Source organism: Triticum urartu, chromosome 1 (assembly GCF_003073215.2).
Source record: "Triticum urartu cultivar G1812 chromosome 1, Tu2.1, whole genome shotgun sequence".
Taxonomy (NCBI): Eukaryota; Viridiplantae; Streptophyta; class Magnoliopsida; order Poales; family Poaceae; genus Triticum; species Triticum urartu.
The window spans coordinates 444,766,346-444,775,860 of NC_053022.1; the positions used below are offsets into that span (position 1 = coordinate 444,766,346).

Below are 9,515 nucleotides of genomic sequence, written 5' to 3' on the forward strand. Positions count from 1 at the left end.
GGCCTAATGGTAGATTATCATTAGTAACCGGGGTGACGTGGCACGATTATCGTTGGATCACTGTAGCTTGATTACCCGGGCGTTACAATAGTCGTCGGTGAAAATCGAGCGGACTCCGGTCATGGCGGGCGATGGCGGCGTCGACGTCGTTACCTTGATGAAGGCATCGTCAAGCAATTATCGTCAACCTGCTTGTGCCGCTCCGGGAGAAATCCTAAGATCTCCGGATCGGATGATGGCGGCGCTGCGGTGTCGTGTTCTCTATTGGGGGCATCGTTTGTGGAGCGGCGCCGGATGGAAGAGGCGTGAGGTGGTGTGGCGTGCCTTCTCTCGCGTCGACGACGGCGGGTCTCTGCGGCATGGAGCAGCGGGGTCTCGCCGGTGGGCGTGTGATGATGGATGAGCGCAGGATGGTGGCGTTGTCTGGCGTCGTGGTGGCGTCGGCGGCAGCTAGACCGGGCAAGGTACATGCAGCAGTACATCACTGAAGATGGATTGGTGGCAGGTGGCTGCGGAGGCCTCATACCCGACAGGCGTCCTGGTTGAGGAGTGCGCCGGACTAATGGGTGCCCCATACCTGACAGGCGTCTTGGTTGGGATCTTAGGTCTTAGATGTTAGGTTTAGCTGCAAGGTCTGTTTGGTATTAGGCCCAGACTATCAACATCCCTATATCAACTGGATAGGAGTAGCGACAGATGTTGCTTAGATGGTGGCTTTAGTCTTACTCTTGTATGATTTTATAAGGTTTTGTGTGAATAATTAATAAAATAGCTACATGTATCGTCCAGATGCAAGGCCAGGGGTCCTCCTCCATTTTTTTTTAACAAAAAGCCTCTCGTCTAGAGAAAGCTGTAGGTTGTAGCAGATGTATAAGTGCGAATATTGTCCTTCTGTATTCAACCAAGTGACACGCACACTACTAGTGTGAATGCTCGTATCAGTAGATTGTACCAATATTTGTAGTATACCCAAGCATCTATTCCAGAGAAGGTTTTTGCCTCAAGATTCACCCACTTGGCTGAAAAAGACCTTACAGTAAACCTATACATAGCACGTGGTATTAATTTGGGATGTGGTGGTGTACAAACGCCTCGTGGATCCATTTATTTCATTGAAATTTTTTGAACGGGTGTGGCATTTGGTTTGGTTGATTTAGCGTTTTTTGGTTGTGTTTGGCTCAATCTGTTCGTGTGTGTTTGTGTGTGCGTATGTGCTGTCCCTTTCGGCTGTTTGAATGTGGTTTCTTTCTCATGTGCTATCGCTTTCGGTTCTGCCGACGTGGTTGTTTTTTTAGCGTGTGTCACTGTCCATTCTAGCATATGTTTGAAACAGATAGTTCATCACGTTTGCAAAGCATAACCACTGTTAGGTTTGTCCATAATGGTCAAGTTATTAGTTAATATCAGAGTGGTCACAGGTAATAACAAGAGAGAGCTGTTAATGGGACGCGTGACACTAGATCAATCAAACGACTATAAAATACTCATGAATATAAACTGTAGAAAATTCAAGGCAAAAAGAAGAGATAGATTAGCTGATTAATCGAGTTGTTGCATGCATGCAGACTAATTGGGTGAGGCCGCGTGGTAGCAAGCGGACCAATTGGAATTGGCCATTTGATTGCACTTGATTGCAGCTGTCAGGCGACAAAAGGTGTCGGCCGTAGTTATGTGATGAATCTGGGCTGCACAGTTGACTGGCACTTGGTTCCAGATGCATGTCGGGCGGTGCCATGCATCGGGATCGGTCGAACGACGCAGTCCACCAATCGGAACTGCCTGCGAGAGTTGCGTTTGCTTCCAGGAGTAAAGCGACAAGATTTGTGCGCTGATCCATGCAGCGATGGCGGTGACGTGACAGGCAAAGCTAATCGGTCGAGGCGGTGCGGTTGCGCCGTCCGGATATTTCATGCGGCGTTCGTTCCGTCGTTTTCACCGTACAAACTGACGTATCCCTGCCGCTTTGTCTGGTATTTCTACATCGTGTGCGTCGCTTTCCGTCGGTGTTGATGTACTCGTGGGTTCTAGAGTTGTCTAGCATGGTGAGGTGCTATATATGGGCTGGCTTTTCTCTTCTGGTCGTGCGTGTGCTCTCATTTCTCTCCTATTGCTCGATGGTTGCTCCTTCATGCAGTCGTGATGGTTTGCGCCGTCCTGGGCGTCCTCGTGGCTCCCGTGCTCTTTCGGTTGGTCGTCGCGGTGGCTCAGGGCATGGTGCTGGTTCTACTGATTCGCCGGATAGTGCTGCGTTTGCTCATCGTCGTCCGTCTTGTCGGTCTGTCCGTCGTGCGTGTGGGTCGTCTTCTTCGTGTGCTTCCTCCATGCTGTCTTCCGTTTCCCGGCCTGCATGCTGCTGCATCACCTACTTTCACAGGAGTAGTTCAGTGCTGCTGCATGGTGGTGACCTGGTGGGTCTCTCTCTCTCTCTCTATGAAGTGTCCCATACATAGTGTGACTATATCTGAAGCGGGACTGCTTCTGTCTGGGCAGCTCAATAGTAATAGCTGTGTTTCATCACCATCAGCTAGCGATCCAGGACTTCGTACTAAACTGCTACTAAATTCACAAGAGTGAGCATTTAAATAAATAAAAAAAAATCTATCGATGCTTTATAATATCATGCATACATGTATGATGTATCAACAGTTCTTTTTAGTTCTACTTTATACCAAAAAATAAATTTGCAATGTCTGAACAAATATGAAGTATAAAATTATATTATGAAAGGAATTTTTTGATTTCCAAAACTAATGAACTTGGGCCTGCTTACAACACGTATTCATCAGTTAACTACACTTTTTTGGGGTAATTGCTCTTTCAAATCTCCATAAGAGGGCAAAAACACCACTCTTCTCAAGATGATCTCAGTCAGCTGGATGGGCTCCACACTTCCCGTGCCATTTTATATGTTTTAAATTGCACTTCAGAGAGCGTTCACCAGTTAACCGAAACTTATTGTGTTCTAAAATTTAATCCAGGTGGTGTCTTTGGACTAAGGCCACTCTGGAGTGGTAACATTAGCACAACTGATGGTTGGTTTTTCCCCCTGTTGACATGTATCTCCTTTCTTTTGATGTGAATACATCAATAGAATAAGGGGTTTCTAATATTACTGTCTTACATAGTTCACAGATTATTGAAGCTTTTTGCGGCTATGGAAATCTGACCAGAGACTATTCGGTCTTATCTCTGAATTGAAGATAAGAAGTGTAAATGTTCAGATATGTATGTTACCCCTTTTGTAAACTAATATAGGACCGTTTAGACTACTACTTTAGATCACTAAAGTTGTGATCTAAACGGTCTTATATTAGTTTACAAAGGGATTACCTCCTAACCACTCTTTACAGATTTATTATCTATGAAATGCATCCAAGCAAGTCCTATCTTATCTACAATTACCCCCTTAGATATCTGGAGTTTAGAGCTCACTATCCTTCCAGGTTCTCTACTGGTTGTATTTCCTTGACAACTTCGAGGGAGGAATAAGTACTGTTTGTCATTCTTTGACATGTATAATACAATACTAGAGATGTGAATTGCTGGAGTTCATTTAGTGGAGTATTAGTAGATAAATGATTTCTTTTCTTTGCATTCAACTGGTGTATATGTGTTTAGTCCATTCCCAAATGATTTGTAAAGTTGCCTTAACAACTAAACAACCTTCATGTGTATTGGTACTCTGTTTTTTGGGCAGCTGGAAGAAATCAGTTTATCAATTAACAAATATGAAACGGAGGGAGTAGTTAGTTAGGCATCACAGTGAAGCTTGGCGAAGGGGCATTTTTTTAGGCCTACAACGCTGGATGCACTGTATCAAAGTGGTACCATCCGATGGGCATTCATTTGTCAACTACCACTTTTTTTAGCTGTATCGCGTACCAAAAAATTGAATTGACAATGTCTGAACAAATATGAAGTATAAAGTTATATCATTGAAGAGAATTGTTTTATTTTCAAAACTAATGAAGTTGGATCTGCTTAAAGCACATATTCACGAGTTAACTTCACTTTTTAGGGTAATTGTAATTTAAATACCCACAAGAGGACAAAAACACTACTCTTCTGGAGATCATCTAAATAAGATGGAAGGGCTCCACACTTCCCGTGCCATTTTATGTATTTTAGAATTTACTTCAGAGAGACTTCATCAGTTTGTGCTCTAAATTTTACTTTAGGGAGTGTCTTTGGACTGAGGCCACTTTAGCACAATTAATGGCTGCTTTTCCTCCCCTATGGACATGTACCTCCTTTATCTAGATGTGAATATATCAATAAAACAAGGAATTTTTAATATTACTGTCTGACGGAGTTCACAGATTATTGAAGATTTTTGCAGCTATGGAGATCTGACCAAACAGTCCTCTATCCTACCTCTGAATTGAAGATGTATTGGGTCTGTATATGAAGTGTAAATATTCAGATATGTATGTTACCTCCTAACTTCTCTTTACAGATTTATTATCTATGAAATGCATGCAAGCAAGTTCTATCTTATAGACAATTACTCTCTTATAGATAAATCCGTTGATTCATGAATTAAATGGCCAGAGATCGGTGCAGTCAAGTGGATTGATACCTGGACTTTAGAGCTCAAAATCCTTCTAACTTCTCTACTGGCTGTATTTTGTTGACAACTTTGAGAGAAGAACAAGTACTGTTAGTCATTCCATGACATGTATAATTTAAATACTAGAGAAGTGAATTGATAGTTCATTTAGTAGAGTATTAGTAGATGATGGTGTATATCCTGATATGTTTAGTCCGTTCCCAAAATAATTTGTGAAGTAGCCTTAATAATTATAAACCTTCTCTGTATATTAGTACTCAGTTTTTTGGGGAGCTGGAAGAAGCCAGCTTACCATAACATGTGAAAATGAATTTATTTACCTGCAATGTTGCTTTTATTAGTTGACAAAGTTGTTTGTTAAATACTCCCTCCGTCCGGAAATACTTGTCATCAAAATGGAGAAAAGGGGATGTATCTAGATGTATTTTAGTTCTAGATACATCTCTTTTTATCCATTTTGATGACAAGTATTTTTGGACGGAGGGAGTAGTTAGTTAGGCATTACAATGAAGCTTGGCCAAGGGACTTCTGTTGAGGCCTACAAAGCTCGAAGAACTGTAAGTAAAGTGGTGCCTTTTGATGTATATTCATTTGTCGACTAATACCTGACCATACTAGAGAAGTGCGCACACCCCCCCCCCCCCCCCCCCCCTAACAGATTCTAAATGTGTACTTGGACGACCTTTAAATACCTGGATGATATTCCACATAAACAAAGCCATATCGTCATTTTAATACAATAAGCAAGCAGGGTCCCATAAAACAAATAGCTACTTTTTTTTTGCTGTGTAGCAAATTCATTACTTATGGGGGCATCAAGAAGAGCTCTCTGCACAAAGGATTCATTACCTGAGCGAGGCATACAATTCAAGCGGCCTTTCACGGGTTCACATTAACTGATAGCATATAACCACAAGATTTTATTTCTTGAAATATAAGACCGCACCAACCTGCAGAAAGGAAACACGAGTTTTACAGCAGGTAAGTGGCCACTGTGAAAAATTGAAGATAAAACACAACGTGGTCATTCAACAGGTAAAACTGAATTTGAGGTGAAGTCACTAAATTGAGCATTTGTTTCCCCATCGGACATGTTGGAATTCAAAAACATCCAAAAGGAGAAGATAATGCATCAGCCAAACTATCAAAATTAGAAAATCTCTGTCAGGCACAAACAAATGCACCAATCCATGAACCTAGACAACAATATTAATAAAAGGTTATATTTTTCTAGCGAACAATCTCGGGCTGCCTCGAATTACAAGAATTTTAACTTATGCGGGCATCAAGAAGAGCTCTCTGCACAAAGGATTCATTACCTGAGCGAGGCATACAATCCAAGAGCCCTTTCAACGTTTCACCTTAGATGATATCATATAACCATAAGTTTTATTTCTCAAAATATAGGAGGTGTACCACCCTGCACAAAGGAAACAAGAGTTTTACAAGTGTCCAGGAGCCAGGGTTGCATAACTGTGAGAAATTGATGATAAAACACAATGTGATAATTCAACAGGTAAAACCGAATTTAAGGTAAGCTAACTAAATTGAGCATTTGTTTCCCCATTGGACATGTCAGAATTCACAAACATCCAAAAGGGAAAGATAATGTATCGACCAAACTACCAAAATTAGAAATTCTCTGTCATGTACAACAAATGCACGAACCCATCAACCTAGACAGCAATACTAATAAAAGTTACATTTTTCAAGTAGCCAGGCTGCCTCGAATTACAAGAATTTGATCACTATTCTTACTAAGAAACAAGTAAAGTACTGAAGTAGTACATGTTAGCATCAATCTCATTACTATCCAGAGAAGCTCAATTCAGGCAAAACAAGCCAAGGAAGCACACGACAACCAGAAACAGTGAGTGAAGCAAAGGAACCGAACCTGAGACACCCGAGGAGGAATTCGCCATCTCTGCCACCCAGCCCAAACGATACCCCAGCAGAATTGAGGAGCACGAGGACGATATGCTCACCCCACGAGCAGCTCCATGGATCTTGGCCCTCTTCGTGGCCGGGGCGACGGACTGCGATGGCGAGCACGAGTCCATGGAGGGGATCAAGCAGCGCTTCGTGGCGGTGCATGTGTGGCTCGCAGGTCGACTGTGGGCGGTGCGTTTCGGAAGAACTCACGTGTGGTTGCGGCAGTGCACAGCCAGGCGAAGCTCGCGGCACGACGGCGACCGGTGCGTGCGTGCGCGTAGTTTCCGTTAGTGGCTACCTGCGGTGTGGCCGCCGCATGACATACGACAGCGCTCGGCCCCTTCGCTGCTCCCCCCACCTCTGTAGCTCATGGTGGCGAGCTGGCGACGTCTCTGCGGCGAGCCAATGCTATCTAAATGGTGTGCGGCACAGGAGCAGAGAGAGCATGTCGGGATAACCTTATCCCTTTGGTTATTTTACATTTTAGCACTTATGATTTCCCTTATTCGTATCTAAGTTCTATAGCTTGCATGTTAGTACTTTTCAACACTTCTAAGAGGGCAATGAGGGAATTATGCTTGAATGAAATTTTTTATTTCTACTTTAACTCGCAATCGATTGGTCTGAATCAAATTCATATCATATTGATGCCACCTTTATTTGTCAAAATCATTGTTGGATGCACTGTCGCTAAGCACCTATAGATCACATGAAACAATTTGCAAATGCTTTGCATCATTTCATTGGAGGTACACATCCAGCGGAAGGCTCCACAAGAATGATATAAGCTACAAATGAGTGCAATGTGTCCGGTCTTGCTTGGAAAAAAGGACAATGTATAATTTCCATCTTGCAAGATGAAGCACCCATGCTAATAATAAATGTATACTTTGCAAATTCTTCATGTGCATGTCTTGCTTTTTTTAACTACAAACACATGCTCATAGAAGTTTGACTACAAACACATACACACATAATGTATCTACGGGACGCGGCGTGCCGCCGCGTGGGCATGGCTAGTAATGAATGACAATAGCTTGGTTGAGCTTTTCCCTGTTAGTTTGCTTGGCATTTGGCAAGAAGTATCCTCTTTTCTGTTGTAAAAAAATTCAGTTACTAATTTAGTTTATGGGTTGGAAAAATAAGTGGCCTTCTCAATCATGTGGTGGGTTAGTGGCAGTATATCAGGCATCTCAGTAACATTACTAGGGAAAACCTTATACACAACATCTTAACAGTAGCGTTGGACAAAACAAGTCGCTACTGCTACTTAATAGTAGCGTTTTTAAAAAAACCGCGCTACTGCTACTACTTTAGCAGTAGCGCGTTCCGCGAAACCGCGCTGCTGCTATATTTGTACTTGGCGTAGATGGCTAGCCCCACTTAGCAGTAGCGCGTACCACTAACCAGCGCTACTACTATGGCCCGTAGCAGTAGCGCGTTTCTATGAAACACGCTACTACTTACTTACCTTATCCTGGAGCGGTTCACCCTGGACAGTCACTCCCTCACTCGCTCTCGCCCGCCGTGCCGAACCCGTACGTGGTCTGCCGCCGCGCTGCACCTTGCCGAGGCACTCCCTTCTCCCCCCTCCTCCGGCCGCCCTCTCCCTCCTCCTCCGGCCGCCCCCTCCCCCTCCACCCCCGCCCCCTCCCTCCTCCTCCTCCGACCGCCCTCCCCCTCCTCCCCCGCCCCTCCCTCCTCCGATCCCACCGGCCTCCTCCCCCTCCTCCTCTCTCCTCCTCCTCCCTTCCCCTCCTCCCTACTTTGTATAATGTAGTTTTCTTACTGTCTTTAGTAAGTGTTTAAAATAATTAGTAGTAAATTAATAAACTAGTTGAACTAGTTTAGTTTTAGTAAGAACTAGTTGAATTAATAGAACTAATGTATTTTTAGTAAGAAAATTAATATAACTAGTTGAACTAGTTTATTTTTAGTTTATTTCTATTTATAGTAAGTTTATATTTAGTAATAACTATTTGAATTAATAGAACTAGTTGAACATGTCACATTTGTTGTTATTTTTTTAGTTTAAGCAATTATTCCCGCATCGATGTTGTTCGCTAGGGTTTTATTTATAGGGTTTTTGTTTTTGCAGAAATCAAGGAGCCCCTCCATCATCCCCGCTGTCGTCCCCGTCACCGACCCCTTTCGACCTCGAGGTGAGACCAGCCAAATCTCCATGTCAATATGAGTCCTATAAGATATGATGTAGATAAAAACATGTATATCTTGTGTTGCTAAAATAGGATATGCGGTTGCCTAAGTGGCCGATCATGTTTATGTTCATGTTCATGTTACTCCGAGGGGCCTATGTTTTGCCAGAGTGTTGATTAATTTCCATTCCGGCAAATTTCAGGCGCTCGATATGTCCTGTTTTAGCAAAGGTCATGCCGGAATTTTCCGTGAATTTTGGCATGACTTGTGCTAGAATATGTAGGAAATATCGAGTGGCCTGGATTTTCTAGAAAGATAATTAAACGATATTTCGGATTGACTTTAAGTCTGTGGAGGCCGAAGAATCCCGACTGTTGTCGTGGGGTGTAATGTCGTACTCGTTTAGTACATACATTTAATTGTACAAGTTTAATATTTGAATTATGAACATAGGAAATGTCGTACTCGAACGACGAAAGTCTCCAGGGGGAGTGTGACTGGTGCCACGACGACTGGGGTTTCTGCGACATGCCTTACCTGGACGAAGATCGGCGCTTCAGCATTAAGCTCGAGGAGGCCTTCGATTGTGAGACGGTAAGCTACGACGCAAAGTGTTTTTTCGTAATTAAGCTCGACTTCTACTACTTCAACATGTAATTTTCATCTTTTACAATTCGACTAGCTTATTCCATGCCATGCAAGACGCTATGTCTTGGAGAGGATGGGTTTTGAAGATCATGAGATGAATTAAACAAAGAAAATTAACCTAAGGACCCATCATGGTATGGATTTTGAGGTAAATCTATACAATTCTGAGAGCGTATCCCATTTTGGTTGTCCGGGTTGGGAAGCACTT

At 43.0% G+C, this 9,515-nt stretch overlaps 1 long non-coding RNA gene across 2 annotated transcripts; it reads right to left on the reverse strand.

The window, feature by feature from the left end:
• Nucleotides 1–1,467: 1,467 nt before the first annotated feature.
• LOC125517390 lies at nt 1,468–6,946 on the reverse strand. Of its 2 annotated transcripts, XR_007287582.1 has the most exons (4): nt 6,465–6,946; nt 5,890–5,990; nt 5,420–5,520; nt 1,468–4,637 (listed from the first exon to the last, which is right to left on the reverse strand). It is a non-coding gene; the product is annotated as an uncharacterized LOC125517390 (long non-coding RNA). The 2 variants fall into 2 exon arrangements; XR_007287580.1 differs by lacking the exon at nt 1,468–4,637 and having other exon boundaries at nt 5,249–5,520; nt 6,465–6,943.
• Nucleotides 6,947–9,515: the final 2,569 nt, after the last annotated feature.